The sequence below is a fragment of the Lissotriton vulgaris genome, chromosome 7 (genome assembly GCF_964263255.1).
Source record: "Lissotriton vulgaris chromosome 7, aLisVul1.2, whole genome shotgun sequence".
Classification (NCBI taxonomy): domain Eukaryota; kingdom Metazoa; phylum Chordata; class Amphibia; order Caudata; family Salamandridae; genus Lissotriton; species Lissotriton vulgaris.
The window spans coordinates 688,533,001-688,552,497 of record NC_141695.1 but is presented as its reverse complement, the minus strand read 5'-3'; the positions used below and the strand labels follow the sequence as shown (position 1 = coordinate 688,552,497).

The window sequence follows — 19,497 nt, the reverse complement described above, 5'->3', positions numbered from 1 at the left end:
GTTGGTTTCCGCCTCCTTGGCGGTCGGGGTGGTTTTCCGCCCGCTATCCTAATGACCCCTGTGTTTTTCAAATGTTTTGGATGTCATCCTATTTTTTTTTAACATCTCTATAATTTTTTGAATGTTCTAATTAGATTTTTTGTGTTTTGTTCAAGCTGTTGGAATGGACTGCAGAAATTAGGAGACAGGGTATGAAGAAGCATACATGGAGGATAAAGGTAAGTTTTATTTTGATAACATATTTCTTTTTTTGATATTTTGTTAGTTACTTTATGAAATTTAAATTTAGTATTTTTTTTGGTAGTGTGTTATTAATAAATAAATGGTGTAATTAATTTAATGTGTAATACATTTCTTAATATTGTCCCTTTTTAAATGTGTGCAATGCTATTTTTTTTAAGTACATTTAATTTATTGAAAGTGCTGATCCGAATTTTTATTTGTTTTGTTCGAGCCTACCGAGTGTACCGGAAGAGTGATGCTATGGAGCACGATTGAACGTAAAGGTAAGTTTTATTCTTGTAATACATGTATTTACTGGCTATTTTGTTTGTTGTTATATAAAATGTATTTAATGGTGTAATTAATTTAATGTGTGATACATTTATTAATATTGTCCCTTTTTAAATGTGTTAAAGCTAATTCAATTTTTTTTTAACGTACGTTTAATTTATTGGAAGTGCTCATTAGAATTTTATTTTGTTTTGTTCGAGCCTACGGAGTGGACCGGAACAGTGAGGAGACGGAGCATGACGGAAAGTAAAGGTAAGTTTTATTCTTGTAATATATGTATTTTCTGGTTATTTTGTTTGTTGTTATATGATATGTATTTAATGGTGTAATTAATTTAATGTGTCATAGAAGTATTAATATTGTATCTTTTTAAATGTGTTAAAACTAATGCTAATTCTTTTTTAACGTACGTTTAATTTATTGAAAGTGCTGATCAAAATTTTACTTTGTTTTGTTCGAGCCTATAAAGTGGACTGGAAGAGTGAAGAGACGGAGTACGAAAGAGCATAATGAAAGGTAAAGGTAAGTTTTATTCTTATGGATATTAATTTGAATTCTATTTTGATTGTCGGTATATAAAATGTATTTATATTTTTTTTGTATTATTTGATGTGTTAGCTTGTCATTAGTAAAAACTATTTTCAGAAACGTAATGTCTAATATTTGGTAATATTGTGTATTTGAAATGTTTAAAATTTAATGCTACTTGTTGTTTTAACGTTCGTTTTATTTGTTGAAAGTGCTGATGTGAATTTGTTTTACTTTTGCTCGAGGTTATCGAGTGGACCGGAAGAGTGAGGAGTCGGAGGATGAAAGAGCATGACGGAAGGTAAAGAAACGTTTTATTCTTATAGATATTTATTTTTTTACTATTTGCTGGTTGGTATGTAAACAGTTTTTATATTTTCTAAACTTTTTTATGTGTTAACGTATTATTTGTATATAAATAGTATACTTTATTTGATGTATTATATATGTGTTAATACTGCCTATTTAAAATTTAAAATGCAATGCTATTTGTTTTTTAAACGTCTGTTTAATTTGTCCAAAGTGCTATGTTCCATTGAATGGGGATTGTCAATGTTAATGGTATGTGCATGTGTACTGTTAAGGGATTTGCAATGTTAATGCTATGCGTACGTCTACTGTAGGGGGATTTCCAATGGTAATGCTATGCACCCGTGTACTGTAGTGGGATTTTTAATATTAATGCTATGCGCAAGTGTACTGTGTTGAAATTTGCAATGCTTATGCGAATTTTCTGATGATACACCTATGTAATTACTGGGAAGAAAGAAGGTACTATGACGAATGCAAAAGGTAAGATTAGATTTGTTTGATTGTTAAAACTTTGTGTCGTAATTATTTTAGTATACCAAATGTTATTTTTAGACACCACCTACTGATTTTAATATTTATGAATATGGGATTTTTTTCTTGAACATCTGGTGTATACTGTTACATTCATGTTATTTGCCGTAACTGTGAACTGTGATTTTATTGTTATGATGCTTAACTTGACTAAATAGAGCACAAAAGAAGAGTAACCAGGTAAAAGAGAAAAGTAACTTTTTGTTTTTTATGTTGACTTTTTTTATGTATTTGGTATGTGAACAATGATAATATTTGTGCCATTTCCATTTTTAGTGAATGTTTATGTTATAGTTGTTATGGTGTATCATATCTATTGCATGCAATCTTTATTTTTTGTATATATTGGTGCATTTTGAAAATCTGTGTATTGTTCATTAATATGTATGTTTTATTTATGGTACATTTTCATATATACACCATTTAATTTATAACCCAGTAAATATCGTTGAGTGGAGAATATGTAATAGTGAGTTAAATAAAAGATACGTTCTTAATATATATGGAACATTTAATTACATTATAAGTAACAATATTGATAATGTATTTATAATTGTTATATCACTAACCAGTGTACAAAAGATATAGCAACAAAATTATCAGAAGATACATTTTGTTATTATATTTTGGCTTGAGTTTGTATGTTTAGTGTAAATTATTTAGTATTTTATATTATTCTTTTGTGTATGTGCATTTTCTTTTATGGAATTGAGAAGAATGGACAAAATGCAACCCTAAAGGTATGCTTTTATATTGATTTTATTTTATAGATCGCATCATATTCTATTGTACATGTCCAATACTTCATAGGTAAATGACAACAGACTACAGCATGTAACATTAAAGGTATGCTTGGATATAGAATGTTGCCTAGAATTTATGTACTATATGTTTTGTATATGTGTTCCTGTTTCTTTACAGTTAGGAAGAAAGGATAAGATGCAAGCAGAAAGGTATGGTTTGATATATAATCTTATCTGTACTTGATGTGTTAATTTTACTGTATTATATATATATTTGTTCTATAGAAAATATTATTTGCTATTATTTTTAGTTATTGTCTATTTTATCATGCTTGCTATCTGTTTTGTATTGTTTGTTATTAACTGCTTCCAATTTAGGGACCTGTGTATAATTATTTATTATTGCAGATATAGAAAGACATTTCAAGTAACAATATTGATTATGTTTTTGTGATGCTTATATCACTAACAGGTGTAGAAAAGACGTAGCAAGACAAGAATAAGACGGTAAATTTGTTTTTTAAATGTTGGCTTCAATTTGTGTTTACTGTAGTGTATTTACTATTTTATATTTTTCTTTTGTATATGTGTATTGTTGTATTGAGTTGTAAAGAATGGACAACATGCAACCCTAAAGCTATGCTTTTATATTGATTTTATTTTATGGATCACATCACTTTCTATTGTACATGTCCAATCTTTCGTAGTTAAATGACAACAGACTACAGCATGCAACAATAAACGTATGCTTGGATATAGAATGTTGCCTAGAATTTATGTACTATATGTTTTGTTTTGTACATGTGTTCCTGTTTCTTTACAGTTAGGAAGAAAGGATAAGATGCAAGCAGAAAGGTATGGTTTGATATATAATCTTATCTCTACTTGATGTGTTAATTATACTGTATTATATATATTTGTACTATAGAAAATATGATTTGCTATTATTTTTAGTTATTGTCTATTTTATCATGCTTGCTATTTGTTTTGCATTGTTTGTTACTAACTACTTGCAGTTTAGAGACCTGTGTATAATTATTTATTATTGCAGAAATAGAATAACATCTCAAGTAACAATATTGATTATGTTTTTCGGATGCTTATATCAGTAACAGGTGTAGAATTGACATAGCAAGAAAAAAATAAGAAGGTAAATTGTATTTTTAAATGTTGGCTTAACTTTAGGTGTTCACTTTCATATATTTACAATTTTTTTTGTATATGTGTAATTTGTTCTATGCAGTTGTTAAGAATGGACAACATGCAACCATAAAGGTACACTTTAATATTGATTTTAATTTATGGATTGGATCAATTTATATTGTATATATCTAGTTTTCCGTACGGAAGTCGCAACAGACAATCAATGCAATCATGAATGTATGCTTTGATATTAATGTTGCCTTAAATTGATGTGCTTCATGTTTTTGTTTTGTATATGTTTATTTGTTTTTTACAGTTATGAAGAAAGTATAACATGAAAGAAGGAAGGTATGATTTTATATATAATGTTAATTCTGCTTGATGTATTACTTTTACTGTATTTTATATATTTTCAGCAAAAAACAGTATTATATGCCTCATTAGGATGGCGTCCGTCCGCCACCCCCGAGGTGGAGGGACCGTCCGCAGGGGCAGCGGTGGTCCCTCCGGTGCAAATGCATGTTTTGCATTTACATGCACACCGTGCGGTGCCTGCCGCTTTGTGCATGTAAATGCTGGGGGGTACCATAGGTACCCCCCATGTGCACCCCCCACCTCCCGACACCCTGGCGGCCCGCGACGGGCCCCCAAACACCAAAGACCACATGCTTTTCCACAGCGGAAAAGCCGCCCTGGAAAAGCATGTTACAATGCACACCTTAATTTGGCTGACGGTGTCTTGCAGACACTGCCACCAAATAGCCCTCCACACCCTGCGGATCAGCGGCGGACGGACCTGCCGTCCCTCGCTGGTCTCACCGCAATCCCACCACCATCCTAATCTAATGGTGGGTGTTTTCTGTGGCTGCGGTGGTGAATCCGCATCCTCTGGGCCGGCGGTGGCTTCCGCCGGCCTGGAGGATGCGGATTCACCGCCATCCTAATTTTATTTATTTATTTTATTTTAAGGTTTTGTAGAGCGCATAGTAACCCTAGAGCATCCCAGCGCTAGAACCTGAACTCAAGGGGGGGTCAGCAATGGAGGGGGTTAAGGGTCAGGGAAGAGAAGGGTCTTCAGTGCCTTCCTGAACTGAAGGAGATTGGGTTCAGTTCTCAGTCTCCGGGGGAGGTTGTTCCAGTGTTTGGCCGTGTGGACCGAGAAGCGGCGGCCTCCGAACCTGGCTTTTTTAACTCTGGGGACTGTGATGAGGTTCTCTCCACTGGAACGGAGGGCCCTTTTCGCTTTGTAGGGGATGATGAATTCCTTGAGGAGGGGAGGGCCGTTGTTATAAAGAGTTTTGTGGGCCAGACAGAGGGCCTTGAAAGCAACCCTTTCTCTGACTGGGAGCCAATGGAGAAGCTTAAGAGCTGGCTTTGCCGATGATCTGGCGGGGGTGTCAGTGAGAAGGCGGGCTGCGGCGTTTTGAATTTTCTGCAAGGTGTTGAGAGTGGCTTCGGGAGCTCACAGATAGATTGCGTTGCAGTAGTCAAGCCTTGCCAGGATAAGGCCCTGAATCAAAAGTTTCTTGGCGGTCGCGGGGAGCAGGGGGAAGATCTTTCTACAGGCCCTGAGAAGTCCAAAGCAGATTCCTGCCGTCTTTTTTGCCTGTGTTCTGAAGCTCAGGTCGTTTTCGAGCCATACGCCCAGGCTCTTGACCTCTTCCTTGGGTGCAGGGGGGTCACCCAAGCAGTCAGGCCAGAGGTGAGGCGGCAGGGAGGGCCCTTTATGTCCGAGCAGCAAGATCTCGGTCTTGGAACCGTTCAATTTTAGTGCTGAGGAGTTCATCCAGCTGTGGATTTCAGTGAGACAGCTGTGAAGGTCAGAGGGGGATTGGTGCGGGTGTGAGAGGGTTACCACCAGCTGGGTATCGTCGGCGTAGTTGATGATCGATACGCCGAACGGAATGACCAGTTTCTCCAGCGGGGACATATACACGTTGAATAACGTCGGGCTAAGAGATGAGCCCTGCGGTACTCCACAGCGGAGGGGGATAGCGGGTGAGTGGCTTTCGTTCTCCCAGACTTGAAAGGAGCGGCCATCTAGGAAAGATTTTAGCCACTTCAAGGCCGTGCCCCTTACTCCGATTTCTCCCAGTCGTTGGATTAGGGTGTGATGGTTCACAGTGTCGAAGGCCGCACTGAGGTCCAGGAGGATCACTGCCACTGATCCTCCTGTGTCCAGAATGCTTCTGGCCTTCTCCACTTCTGCCAGGAGGGCGATGTCGGTGCCCTGGCCTGGACGGAACCCTGTCTGGGAGACCCCGAGTAAGTTGTTGCTCTCCAGGAATAGTGAAAGTTGTTTGTTCACTAGCTTCTCCGTGATCTTACTGTTTCCTGGGAGAAGGGAGATAGGTCTGTAGTTGGATAGGTCCTGGGGGTCTAAAGAAGGTTTCTTTAGTAGGCCTTTGACCGCTGCCGCTTTCCAGCTAGGGGGGACTAGGCCCTGCGAGAGGGAGGAGTTGATGAGCGACGTAAGGGGGGGATGATGGTGCTGGACACTTTTTTCAAGAAACGGAGAGGGGCGGGATCGCGGGGGGACCCACTTTTGATTGAGGCCAATGTTGCGGCTACCTCTTCCGTAGACACTGGGCCAAAGGTGTCCAGGGAGGGTGAGGGGCCATCAGGGGAATGGGAGAGGTGGATGGGATAGTTGGCAGGATCCCCGTCCATGTGGCTAGTTACGATAGGGGGAAGGGCCGAGAGAATTTTTTGTATTTTCTCATCAAAGAAGGTGGCGAGTTTAATGCATTTGCTTTCCGGCGCTTTGGGGTCCAATGGTTTAACAGGGGGGTCTGGGGCGTGAAGGAGTTCTTTAAGAATGGCGAAGGTTTCATGGGCCGAACAGGAGGCGTTTTTGATTCTGTCTTCGTAGAAGGAGCTTTTGGTATTGCGTAGTTCCATTTTATAAGATTTTACGGAGGCACGAAATATGTCTTTCTTGTCTGCCGTTTTATCTTTCCTCCAAAGGCGTTCGTTCCTCTTGCATTCCTTTCGTAATAGGTATAGTTCGGGGTGTACCAAGGGGACGGGTTGACTCTCTTGGTACGTTTAAGGGTGTTAGATTTTGGGAGGATGTCATCCAGAGATTGGGTGACCCAAGTATTGAATTCGTTGTCAGCGGCGATGGTGTCTTGAGAGGGGAGGGGGGTGTTTTCATTTAATTTGGCTGCCCATTCGTCTGGGACCAGTTTATGCCAGCGTCTAATAAGGGTTCTGATTTTGGGGGGTTGAGGGGGGGGGGAATGTTGATGGGCCATTCAAAGGGGACCAGGAAGTGGTCGGTCCAAGGGAGGGGGACGTGAGCACGGGTGTTCAGATCTTGGATGTTAGTAAATATGGGGTCGAGTAGCTGCCCTCTGTCATGAGTAGCCTGTGGGTTTTTTAGGCCGAGGCCAGTGGTGGTGATATCCTGTAGAAGTTCTATCGCCTGCTTGTCGACCGGGTCCAGAAAATGGATATTGAGGTCCCCCAATAAGAGATAATTGGAGGAAGTCGTGCACTTAATGGTGATCTGGTCGATGAGTTTGCTTGGAAATTCGGCGAGTTGGCCGGGGGGGCGATATACAAGCATTCCCGACAGCGATGTCACTGGGGAGATTTGGATGGCGAAGTGGCAGCTTTCACATCCATTGATATTGCCATCCGAGGTTCTGCAGGTAAAGACGTCCTTGTATATTATGGCTAGGCCACCTCCTCTACCCTCTGGTCTATTCAGCGAGCATATAAGGTAGCCAGGAGGGAGTGCGAGGACTATGTCAGGGCCATTGTTGGGAGTGAGCCATGTTTCAGTGAGAAACAGGATATCCGTGGCGTGGTTTAAGATCAGGAGGTTAATTTCATGCGCGTGTTTAACGAGCGGCCTGCAGTTAAGTAGGCCTAGTTGGAGTCCACCGGGTACCGGGTCAGGGCCTGGGGGGTTGCAGAGGCTGCAGCTGGTGAAAGGGTTGCCGCCCATATGGGTATAAATGCAGGAGGGGTGTTTCTGGGTGTTTAGGGCCAGAAGCTTATCCCGGGAGTAAGTCGGGCATTTCTTGGCAGAAATGGGCAGAGTAACTGGGCCTTGGTCCGGCTGGGCCCGGACGGGCCCAGACGGGCTTGCCTTTGGCGCGCCTTCGGCGCGCTGACGGCGCGCCCGCTGCGCCCATCTGCTGCGCTGCCTGAACTGACACATAATTTATGGAAGGAGATCGGGCATTGGAGGGGTGGGCGTGGCCACGAGAGGTGGGCGTGTCCGTGGCTCCTCGCGGCCGGTGATGGCGGCGTGCGAGTGAATTCCTGTCCCTGACAGCGTTCAAATCGACTGTCTTGGGGAGTATCAGGTCAGTGCTGGGGGATGGGCGCACAGAGGTTTAAATTACAAGTTATCACAGTTTTAAAAGCAATTATACAATTTTTAGCAAAGCGTCACTCCCGGCTTCCGCCTCAGGAGATTCAGGTAAAGTGCAGCTCTAGTGATCAGGGCGCGCTTTATATGCTTGGCGAGGGGTGGGCGTGGCCACGAGAGGTGGGCGTGTCCGTGGCTCCTCGCGGCCGGTGATGGCGGCGTGCGAGTGAATTCCTGTCCCTGACAGCGTTCAAATCGACTGTCTTGGGGAGTATCAGGTCAGTGCTGGGGGGTGGGCGCAAAGAGGTTTAAAATACAAGTTATCACAGTTTTAAAAGCAATTATACAATTTTTAGCAAAGCGTCACTCCCGGCTTCCGCCTCAGGAGATTCAGGTAAAGTGCAGCTCTAGTGATCAGGGCGCGCTTTATATGCTTGGCGAGGGGTGGGCGTGGCCACGAGAGGTGGGCGTGTCCGTGGCTCCTCGCGGCCGGTGATGGCGGCATGCGAGTGAATTCCTGTCCCTGACAGCGTTCAAATCGACTGTCTTGGGGAGTATCAGGTCAGTGCTGGGGGGTGGGCGCAAAGAGGTTTAAAATACAAGTTATCACAGTTTTAAAAGCAATTATACAATTTTTAGCAAAGCGTCACTCCCGGCTTCCGCCTCAGGAGATTCAGGTAAAGTGCAGCTCTAGTGATCAGGGCGCGCTTTATAAGCTTGGCGAGGGGTGGGCGTGGCCACGAGAGGTGGGCGTGTCCGTGGCTCCTCGCGGCCGGTGATGGCGGCGTGCGAGTGAATTCCTGTCCCTGACAGCGTTCAAATCGACTGTCTTGGGGAGTATCAGGTCAGTGCTGGGTGGTGGGCGCAAAGAGGTTTAAAATACAAGTTATCACAGTTTTAAAAGCAATTATACAAATTTTAGCAAAGCGTCACTCCCGGCTTCCGCCTCAGGAGGCCCTTATTGTTAATATTTGTAGCTATTTTGCATTTTATTGTGCTTCGTACATCTTTTATATTGGTTGATAGTAACTGCTTGCAATTTAGGTACCTGCAAAATATATTTTTTTTTCTTGGATGTTTTACTTCATTGCATGAACTGTAAAACATGGAGCAGCAAGCTAATAGAAATGTTAGTACCTGTTGTGTAATATGTTATTTTTTAACAGAAGTTCAAGTACTTTTATGTGAATGTGATTGTAATATATTATTGTAACAATTAATTTACAGTGCTATGAAGATTCTATAAGATGTTTAGAAGAGAAAAGGAAGAAGCGTTTGCAAGTAAGGTAATTTTACTTTGAATATATTTGTTCTGATTAGCATTGTTTTTAAGAATGGCTGTAATTGTTTTGTGTTATAACAATTAATAATGCAATTTTATTTATTTACAGTATTACATTTTGAGCTGTGCTTGGTGTATTAAAGATACAACAGAAGAAAGCAGTGTATGAAGAGTAAGGTAGGATATTTTCTATTTAAGTATTTTATATATTGTTTGGTAATTACATTTTCCGGAAAATATAAATGAAGTGTTTTTGTATAATATAATTTTAAGTATGTTTTCGTATTTAATGTAAGTATTGTATATTGACCTATATGTATTTTGTATGTTAAATATGAATTCTCATTTTAAGGCATGTATTATCATAAATAGTTATTAAAAGCATAACTATTGTATTTTACTGAAATAATGAGATATGCTTATGACATTTACTTGTATCTATGAAATTCAAGGGTTTGAAAAAAAGAAATGTACAGAGCATTTTTTTTAAACATCTTTTTATTGAAAAACTGTTCCATCATAAGACACATCATGGAGCAGTGAAAGTGCAGTAGTGCTTACATTAGCGAAACATCACATCATAGCAGTTGTTAGTGGGTATAGTGATGGTCTACCTCGAATCTAGTGCGTCCTATAGCCCGACCGCATCCTTCGGCCCTTCCTACACCCTCCAAGTCTTCCTCCCTCTTACCCGCCCCCTCTTTCCTCCCCCCCACCAGAAGTGGAGAACAAATCCGAGCCTAGGTCCACCACCTCCCAGAAAGGGAGAGGCGTTCGCATTCTGTGGGCAGCATCCCGTAGGGGGAAGGCCCCATTACTCATCCTCCAAGTCGTCCATCCACTCCCCTCTGTACCATCTCCAGGCCTGCCAATTTTTTTCCCATTTTTTGGGGCAACCCCGACTATTGTATATGACCTTTTCCGCCCTCTGGCACCAATCCATATCTCGCTCCCATCCCTCTATCGTCGGCACCAGGTCACTTCCCCAGAGACATGCGATATTCCTCTTTGCTACCATGCTTGCAAAGGCCAACCACACCTTATCTCCCTTGGGCCATGTTACCTCTCCCGTGACTCCCAGAATATGCCACCTAGCCTCCAGCGGCACTTCCGCCCCTACCACTTCTTCCATAATGTCCTTCAGTCGAGCCCAGTATGAACGAATTTTAGGGCAATCCCAAAGGATGTGGAAGAATGTGCCTTCCTCCACGCACCCTCTCAGGCAAAAGTGTAAAGTTGCGTATCCCATTTTGAACTGCACTGTGCGTGGGGTGTAGGACCTGTGAAAAATGCGGAGCTACACCAAGCGGAATCTCGCTCGAATCGCCACTTCTCTGGGGCACTGCAGAGCCTCATTCCAATCATCGTCCTCTAACAAGCCCAAATCGGTTTCCCATTTTTCCCGCAGTGGACCGAGTGTATCTGGAATATTATTAATGAGTTTCTAATATGTGAGTGATATAGCCTTATCAGTCATTGGATCTAATAGCAGCCTGTCTTTGAGTGGGACGTACTCAGGTAGCTGGTCCCCTGGTGATAGATGTGAGTATATAGCATGTTTAAATTGTTGATAATGCAGGAATTCACCATTCCCCATATGAAATTTCGACTGAAGGGCCGCAAATTCCGTCACTTGGCACCCCTCCAGACATCTCCCAACAGATCTATGCCTATTAGGCTCCATTGGCGTAGATCGCGGAGTCGTGCGACTTCCCTAAGGAAGTCGCCCTTCCATAAGGGCGTCTGAGCCGTGAGCCTCCCTTCCCAACCAAGTAGTTTCGTTGCTTGCTTCCATATCTGGACCACCACCGTGGTCTGAGGGGGCAAAGGCTGGCTACGCCGAGGCCTGGAGTAGAGGGCTGCCAAGTAAGTACCCGCGCCCAGGTCCATGCGGTCCACCCGATACGCCGGTTCCTCCTGCGGGGCAAATACCCACCCGTTAACGTTAGCCAGCTGTGTTGCCCAGTAATATAAGCAGATATCAGGTACTGCCAGTCCACCCTCATAGGGACTGCGCTGTAGTTTACGAAGGGCAATCCGCGGACAACCCCCGTGTTGTAAATTAGCATAATGGGTTAGCGTTAGCAGAAGCCATCTAATGTTTAGAAGTTATCTTATCCGCTTTTTAGAAGCCATTTTAGTATTCTGGAGGCCATCTTGGCTACCATGTGCTGCCATGTGCTCACTTTGTGCTTTGTCCTACCTTCCTTTTAGCTGCGCCTGAAGTCTGCCTAGTAACAGGATATATTTAGCCTCCTCCACTTCCACGCATGCTCAGAAATGCCTGGTAGAGTCCGCAGCTGTTACTGATTAGTTTTACATAGGAATGTGTTCACTACGTTCTGAAACTGTTAGCTCCTCCCACTTGGTTCAACAAAGAGAAACTATATGTCCATATTTGGTATTCTTTGTGTGCTCACAGGAGCCAAGACTGCCCCTTTCATGTATGCTTACTGTGTAAGTCTGAAATGTATATAAGGCGTCAGCCTTCTGAATTCCTCAGACTGTCTCGTTCATTTGCCATGGCTTTTGGGCGACGCAGCCTCACCTCATATAAGTGTAATAAATTGTCCTTTGATATTTCAGAGTTCTGTGTCAGTCTCTTACTGCTTTATGGACTACGTATCATTGGTACCCCTGAGAGGCAGGATTTTGATTACACCAGTTGGCGACCACGATGAAGGGACTCATCAGAGAGGTGACAATCTGGAGGAGTGATCAACTTGCCAGGAGGCAGAGGACTACTGAGCAGCATGGGACTGGTTTCTGCAAAGGAGTTATGCTGTGCACGGCGCGCCTCTTGTGATTCCTTGTGTCTGCAGCTCGGTGTGTTTTCTGTCCTTCCTGATCTTTGATCCTCCCTAGGATGTCACCCCTGGCTGAGAACACTTTTGGCGTGAGTATTAAAATGTAACATAAAAAGATAGACTGTTAGATAAGACTTGGCAGTTAGAATTTGGACAGCTTATGTTTGGTAAAAGTAATTTTGCGGCGCCTGTTCTAAGTTTGGATGCCTTTGTTGGCATATTTGAATTTGAGATAGACTTGTCTACTTTGGATTGTGTTTGACCTTTAAAGAATATGATATGAATATGATTTGATATGATTTGATTTGATATGTATGTGTTGCAACTCATATAGGCAGGTAATGCGAGGATATTTCCTCCACCTTTGATAGTAGTGTATACTCTGCACTATTTTTGGCATGCCTGAGGTCTTTGGTTAAGCTCACATGTTAAAATGTGTTGCTTTTGTGAAAGGTACCATAATGTGATGTGAAGTAAATGAGCCGGCTTCCCTTAGAAGGGATACCTAAATAGGTTTAGGTGTCAAAACATATTTCTTCCTTGGTGACATTGTATCCCCAGGGAATTAAAATATGGCCATAATACATGTAAGGATCCTTTGTTCTGTGCATTTCTATGAATGGGGAATGCAGAGCGATTTTTGGTGCTCTGCCAGTCAAAACTTGTGAATTGAAACATCATTGCCAAACGTTCCTTGTAAATATGACGTACAACTAGCATTTACAATTGGTTTGGTTTAAGTTCCATTTGTAGCTTGTTTTTTGTTTCAGTCCTATGTATTGATCTGTGGGTTCAATGTGTGTTTAAATGTGGGGTTTTTGTTCCTGTTAGTGTAACTTCTGTTTGTGAATAGCGTTGGCGCGAATTTATGAAACACATGCTTTAGGCGCTGTATTGTGTGTCCTGAATGTTTGAAATGTTTCTATTTCTGTGTGAAAGGAGCTCAATGCGTGATTGTGAATTTCTTGATGTTTTCAGTCTGTTAAGGAAAATGTTGGATTAATTGATATTAGGTGGAAATTAAATAAGAACGCAGTATTTGCCATGTTCCCTGCTAAAATAGCTATATGTTGCTTTTTAATTTATAGACAAAGCAAAAGCGCATAGGTGCAAAATGTTAAAATGCTTAAATTAGATAAAGTTAAAATTTGCATTCATTAGGAACATGAAAGGCCTCAAAATTAAAATGTGTGTTTTGTAAGGAAAACGAATTTGTTTCCTTTTTTTACTTACATGCATTTTCATACATGTAAAATGCTAAAGTGAATTTTGCTACGTAAATGCATCTTGTGGCACACACATTTCTGAACAATTTCTGTAAGACTGAAAGTTCTGGGGTCAGCTTTGTGCAGGCCTCTTTTCCTGCCTTGAGAACGGCAGCTGTTGTTATTTGAAAGGCCATAAAATGACATTGGAATGTTTTTTTAGCCAGAGCCTAGGCGTTAGTTTAACACGGTCTGAATTTAGCTGGCGCGAAAATCTGTCTTGTTCTAAGTTAGGCTTTTGTGCGTAGGCTCATACATGACTGCATCTAAACTGATAGGCAAAAGATGCAGTTTGGTTTCTTTAAATGTGGATTTAAGTCAATTCAGATTGGGTTTAGAAAAAATAAATAAAAAATAAATTATTAATAATAGGAAAATTATTTGAAAAAAAAAATATGTGTTTTTTAAAATCGTTTTTAGATATTCATAAAGCTTAATGCTCATACTATGACCTCCTAAAATTAAAATTTGATTTAAGGAATGTGTGACTGCATAATTAGCACATTTGCATGTTGGGTTTTCACTTGGCGCAGGCGTAACAGCTCATTTTTGTAAGGCATCACATGCCTATGCCTCATGTTCGCGCTTTGCAACATGTCAAGCACATTCTAAGGGTGATTAATATGTAATGCAAGTGTAGGATTTTCATTTTTAAGTGCCCCAAAGTCAAAAGTCGAAAATCAGTTAAAATGGACTTTTTACATAGCACTCTTGTAATTTCCCATAGCCTTGCAGTGTTTCTGGCTTTCAGAGAATGCATATTTGTGTATAAAGCAAACTTGCAGGTTATTATTCGAGGTTGTTCTTCATAGCTTAGTGAGCCACTGTGTCCGGTGCAGAGGTTTATGTTTAATATCAGGATTGAAAATTCAAATTTTGGCAGGGCCTATTTTGTCTTTCATCTTTGTGGAGCTGATAAATGAGTACCATTGCATAGGGTGGTAGCAAACATTTAATATAATGCTGGTATGCTATGTTATTATGTTCTGCAAATTGTTCACAGTAAATGTTTTACTAAATGAATTTTATCCCTGAAAGAAGTCATTTATATAACATGTGTTTTTCAACAGGGTTGTTTTTTTTTTTTTAGCTTAGAATGAGTGGGGAAGGGTTTCTGGCTTGGTCAGTTTGAGTGAGGGAATTGGGAGAAGGGTCTGAAAGGACCGCACGGTTCGCCTGGTAGGGTTTGACCTTAAGGTCAGTGAGAAGGGGGTTTAGGAGTAAGTGAAGTCAGATGGAGCAATGACTGCTTGGTGCAAGCTTCTCTGTCTCACAGTAAATTCAAGCTTGCACATTAGATGGGTTGCATGAGGCTTTTGTTTTTGAGAAGTGCATTCTTGACCAGCCTTGAAGAAAGGAAAACAGCAGGCCCTCAAGGGCTTTGGGGAGAGAGGGGGCCATGGGGGGCTGGCAGGCTCCCAGGGCCATGAGGGCCTTGCAGGCTCCCAGGGCCATGAGGGGCTCCAGGCTCCCAGGCCATTGAGGGCCAAGGGTCAAAAAGGGCTGCAAGGAAAGGCTGGTGCACGGGACGCAGTGCATGTCTGTGAAAGAGCTTTATTTTTGGACAGTCAATATTAAAGTGGGTTAGCATGTTATTGAAAGAAGGATGGTTGGTTAACAGTTGAGATTTTCTTTGTTATGCGCTGTGTTAGTAGTATGTTAAAAAGAGATGGGTTTTTATTATGATTTCTTTGAAATGAAATGTTGTATGTTTTTTTCATGATTTTACATTTTTTCCCTTATGAATGGTTCTTGCTCATCCTATGGGTCACAAGCGACACTGTAAGTTGTATTTGCCAGTTTTGATAACCAGCAACTGGTGATAACCTGGCAAAAGCGGGGTGTGAGTAAAATGAAAGCGTAATTTTGGTGTAATTTTTGATTTTGACAAATTAAGCAGGTTTGGATTTTGGGTTTTGGGTTGCATGCACGCATGCGTTTCTGCTTGATTACAAATGCCATTGTGCTTTGTCTATGCTTTTTGTGCTTACTATATATGCATGTATATTTGAGCTGCTTTTTGATATTATTACAAATGTGCCTGTGTTGTGAAGAGACATGTATGACGGTATGTGTCGCTCTACACCACGTGGTTAATATTTGCGTTTATACTAAATTTCACAGATATGATGTTTGCATACTGTGGACATGAAATACATTCGCCTCACCAGTGGATGTTAAAATTTGACCATAATAGTATTGAAGTAAAATAAAAGAGATATACAAGAAGCCACAATACAGATACTGCTCTTCTCCCTTAAGGAACAGGCATGCCTAGATTTATATACATATCCTTGATTGGACCTAAGGATGTAATTATAGATTCGTGGCTCTTGTTAAAAGGTGACCTAAATTTTTCATTTTTCTAAATTTTTCATTTTTCCCTTGAAGAAGGAACTGGACATTTAGCTGAGATTACTGTGTATGGTTTAGCGCTTCTCCCCAGACGTTGCATTGTGCCCAGACTGCAGAGATGTAATAGGAATCACCACATTATGTATAATTCCCTTTAGTATGACCTGACCAGACTGTTTCTTTCTCTTTAAGACTTTTCTTTAGGCCTATATTTTTGATGCTTTCCAGTCTGACTGTCAACTTCGTGATAGACTGGTTAACCGACTTAATAATAGTGTGAAAAGCTTTTTCATCTCAATGGGAGACACTGTATGTTCATGCTTGAAATGTGAGAAATAATGCCCATTCTAATTAGGTTCTCAGTTCTTTTTTCTGCTGTTTAATATTTGATAGACCACATGTGTTTTAATAATGGAAATATTAGAAGTATATAGCTCTTGTTCTTCTGTCTCCCCATTTTGATAAATTAGCCTTTGTCTGAATGCCCCTGATCATCTGTTATGTGATTTTGCTTTTGAGCTGTTCTACGATGAGGGTTTTTTAGAACAATTAGATTTACTCATTTAGGAAAACGTTTAGCCCATTAGATGATGCCCCTATATGTAAGGACTTCCATTCAGATTGAATGTTTATGTAATTATCTACCCTTAGATGATAGAAGACATGCTCTCATATGGAAACTCAATTGAAGAGGCTAGAGTCATTTATTTGCCTTCTATGAGAATGATAGTGTACTTTAGATTATGATAGTCCCAGGGCGTATGACCACACTCTTGAAGATTGCAAGCCAACTGATTGCAATCCCCTTATTAAATATTGACTTGTTTTTTGTGCTAAATCGAAGGAAATTAACAATTGTGTCACATCTTCTACATCACTAGGTTCTGCAGGATATTTCAGAGTCAAAGGGAGAGTGTCCCCCTGCAGAACGAATGACCAAGACGAATTCTAACTCCTATCCTTGACAGCCATAGATGAAAGCAGGAAGTTTTGGTCTATAGTCCCAGCACCCAGTAAGGAATCTGCACGCCATCAATGATATTTCCAAGTTCTTTGTTTGCCTTATTGGCTAGCATTCTACGACAGAAGAAAAGGAGCTTCTTTGATTTTGCAACAGAATGAAAAAAATTTCAGAAAAGGGCAAAAAGGTACCTGTTATGTACTGGCAACCTCTGGCAGTGTACAGCCCCCTGAGTCCTTGGCCTAAGTTTTGGCCTGAGCCCCTTGAGCCCTTTTGTCTGAGTCTTGGCCTGAGTCTTTGCCTGAGTTTGGCAACATCGTTCCCTTTTTCCCCTTTTGCCTAATGGAAGTGCAGTGCAATGGAGAATTCGAAATTGGCAAGAGGCACTACATTCTGGTGCCCATGAGAGAGCAGCTTGAGTGTCCTCTGACACTGAACAAGGAGTGTTGGAGTTTGAAAGTGCTGCTGATTTGCTGAAGGAGTTTTTCTTGACAGTGCTTGGATCTGCACGAGATGCTTTGTGCCCTTGATCACGAAGAGTACATCATTTGTAGTGTCTGCCGCAGATGAGAATCACTGTTGCACTGCCTTGAGACATTGAGACTTTCGACTGAACTATGAGTGTTTGCCAAAAGGGGCACTCCAACGGATGCTGAGACACATTTCCATGGAAGGCCTGAAATGAAGAGGCCTATGCGATGATGGAAGAAGAGATTCGATGAACGTTAAAAGTCTGCCAGAGAGACTTTGTGATTAGACTCTGGGAATAAGTTGTGATCATATAAGCGATTCCTGAACAGTTACGATACTGGGTGTTGTGGAATTAATTTTTATTATCTTGCTTGCAGTATTTTAGAGTAGTATTCTTTTTAGCACAGGTAGAATAGAAGTTCATTCTCTGTGGAAAGTATCCTTATACCATTTGAGAGCATTGAAGGATTGCATTGCCACTGTTTCATATAAGTATATAGTGTTTTCTGAAAGATTTTAGGATTTGTTATTGCTTAGGGTTGTGAAAATGCTAGTCTTCTCTGTAATAGTGGTCATTATTTTCTCCTACTGTTTGTATGTATGCTTATGACCTAATGTCCCGTTCTTTAGTATTCCTGGTCATACCCCTGCTGAAATGTTTAGAATGGACAGTGCTTATCTAGCAATGAATTAGCAAATTAACGAGCACCTGTTTTCTATGTTCCTACTAGATCATACGAATGTCTTCAGCAAACGCTAAAACGGCCATCTGTTGTAAATTAGCATAATGGGTTAGCGTTAGCAGAAGCCATCTAATGTTTAGAAGTTATCTTATCCGCATTTTAGAAGCCATTTTAGTATTCTGGAGGCCATCTTGGCTACCATGTGCTGCCATGTGCTCACTTTGTGCTTTGTCCTACCTTCCTTTTAGCTGCGCCTGAAGTCTGCCTAGTAACAGGATATATTTAGCCTCCTCCACTTCCACGCATGCTCAGAAATGCCTGGTAGAGTCTGCAGCTGTTACTGATTAGTTTTACATAGGAATGTGTTCACTACGTTCTGAAACTGTTAGCTCCTCCCACTTGGTTCAACAAAGAGAAACTATATGTCCTTATTTGGTATTCTTTGTGTGCTCACAGGAGCCAAGACTGCCCCTTTCATGTATGCTTACTGTGTAAGTCTGAAATGTATATAAGGCATCAGCCTTCTGAATTCCTCAGACTGTCTCATTCATTTGCCATGGCTTTTGGGCGACGCAGCCTCACCTCATATAAGTGTAATAAATTGTCCTTTGATATTTCAGAGTTCTGTGTCAGTCTCTTACTGCTTTATGGATTACATATCATTGGTACCCCTGAGAGGCAGGATTTTGATTACAACACCCGCTCCACAGAAGGGACCGCTTCTCTGCCTCTACCGTTTTGAAGACATGGTCTGGGATCAGGAAGGGGGAGCTCTGGAGCACGTACAACAATCGTGGTAGGGCCATCATTTTGAATAGCACAGCTCTGCCCATCAGAGAGACCGGGAGGGTCCGCCAGTGTTGTACGTCACTGTGCAAGCAGTCAAGTTGTGTCTGCACATTGAGACGAAGAAACTCCGGGGCAGATGGTGTAATCCATATCCCTAAGTAGCGGAACGACTCCCGCCAGACCAGACCTTCGCAGCCGTCCACTGTGGGTGGTTGGGGTCCTGTCAACACATAACCTAGAGATTTGCTCCACTTGACGCGGTACCCGGAGTATTCCCCAAAGGTGCCTAGCATAGCCATCAGTCGTTGTATCGATTCCACCGGTCTATGGGTGTATAGCAGTATATCATCGGCATAGAGCGATATATGTTCTTCCCAACCGCCTTTCATCGTTATCCCCCACACCCCAGGATCCGTCCGCACCCAGTGCGCCAGTGGCTCTAGTGCCAAGGCAAAGAGGGTCGGGGATAGGGGACAGCCTTGTCTTGTGCCGCGCCCCAATCGGAACTCACGGGACATGGCCCCATTAACTCAGACTCGCGCCAGCGGTCCTGTGTACAGCAGTTTCACCCAGGAGCAGAAATTGTCCCCAAAACCAGGTATCTCCAGTACTGCGTAAAGATAGCGCCATTCGATACTGTCAAAGGCCATTTGGGCGTCTAGGGAGAGCAGGGACGCCAGAACCCCACTGGGCACGGCGGCCGTCTGTAGAACCCCAAATAGATGGCGCAGATTGAGTCTCGTGCTTCGATGGGGCATGAAGCCCGACTGGTCCGGGTGGACCAGTGATT

General features: G+C 41.8%; 1 pseudogene; it reads right to left on the bottom strand.

Annotated features, from left to right (window-relative positions):
• LOC147702260 (uncharacterized) overlaps positions 1 to 19,225 on the bottom strand; it is a 42,620-nt pseudogene extending 23,395 nt beyond the window's left edge.
• Positions 19,226 to 19,497: the final 272 nt, after the last annotated feature.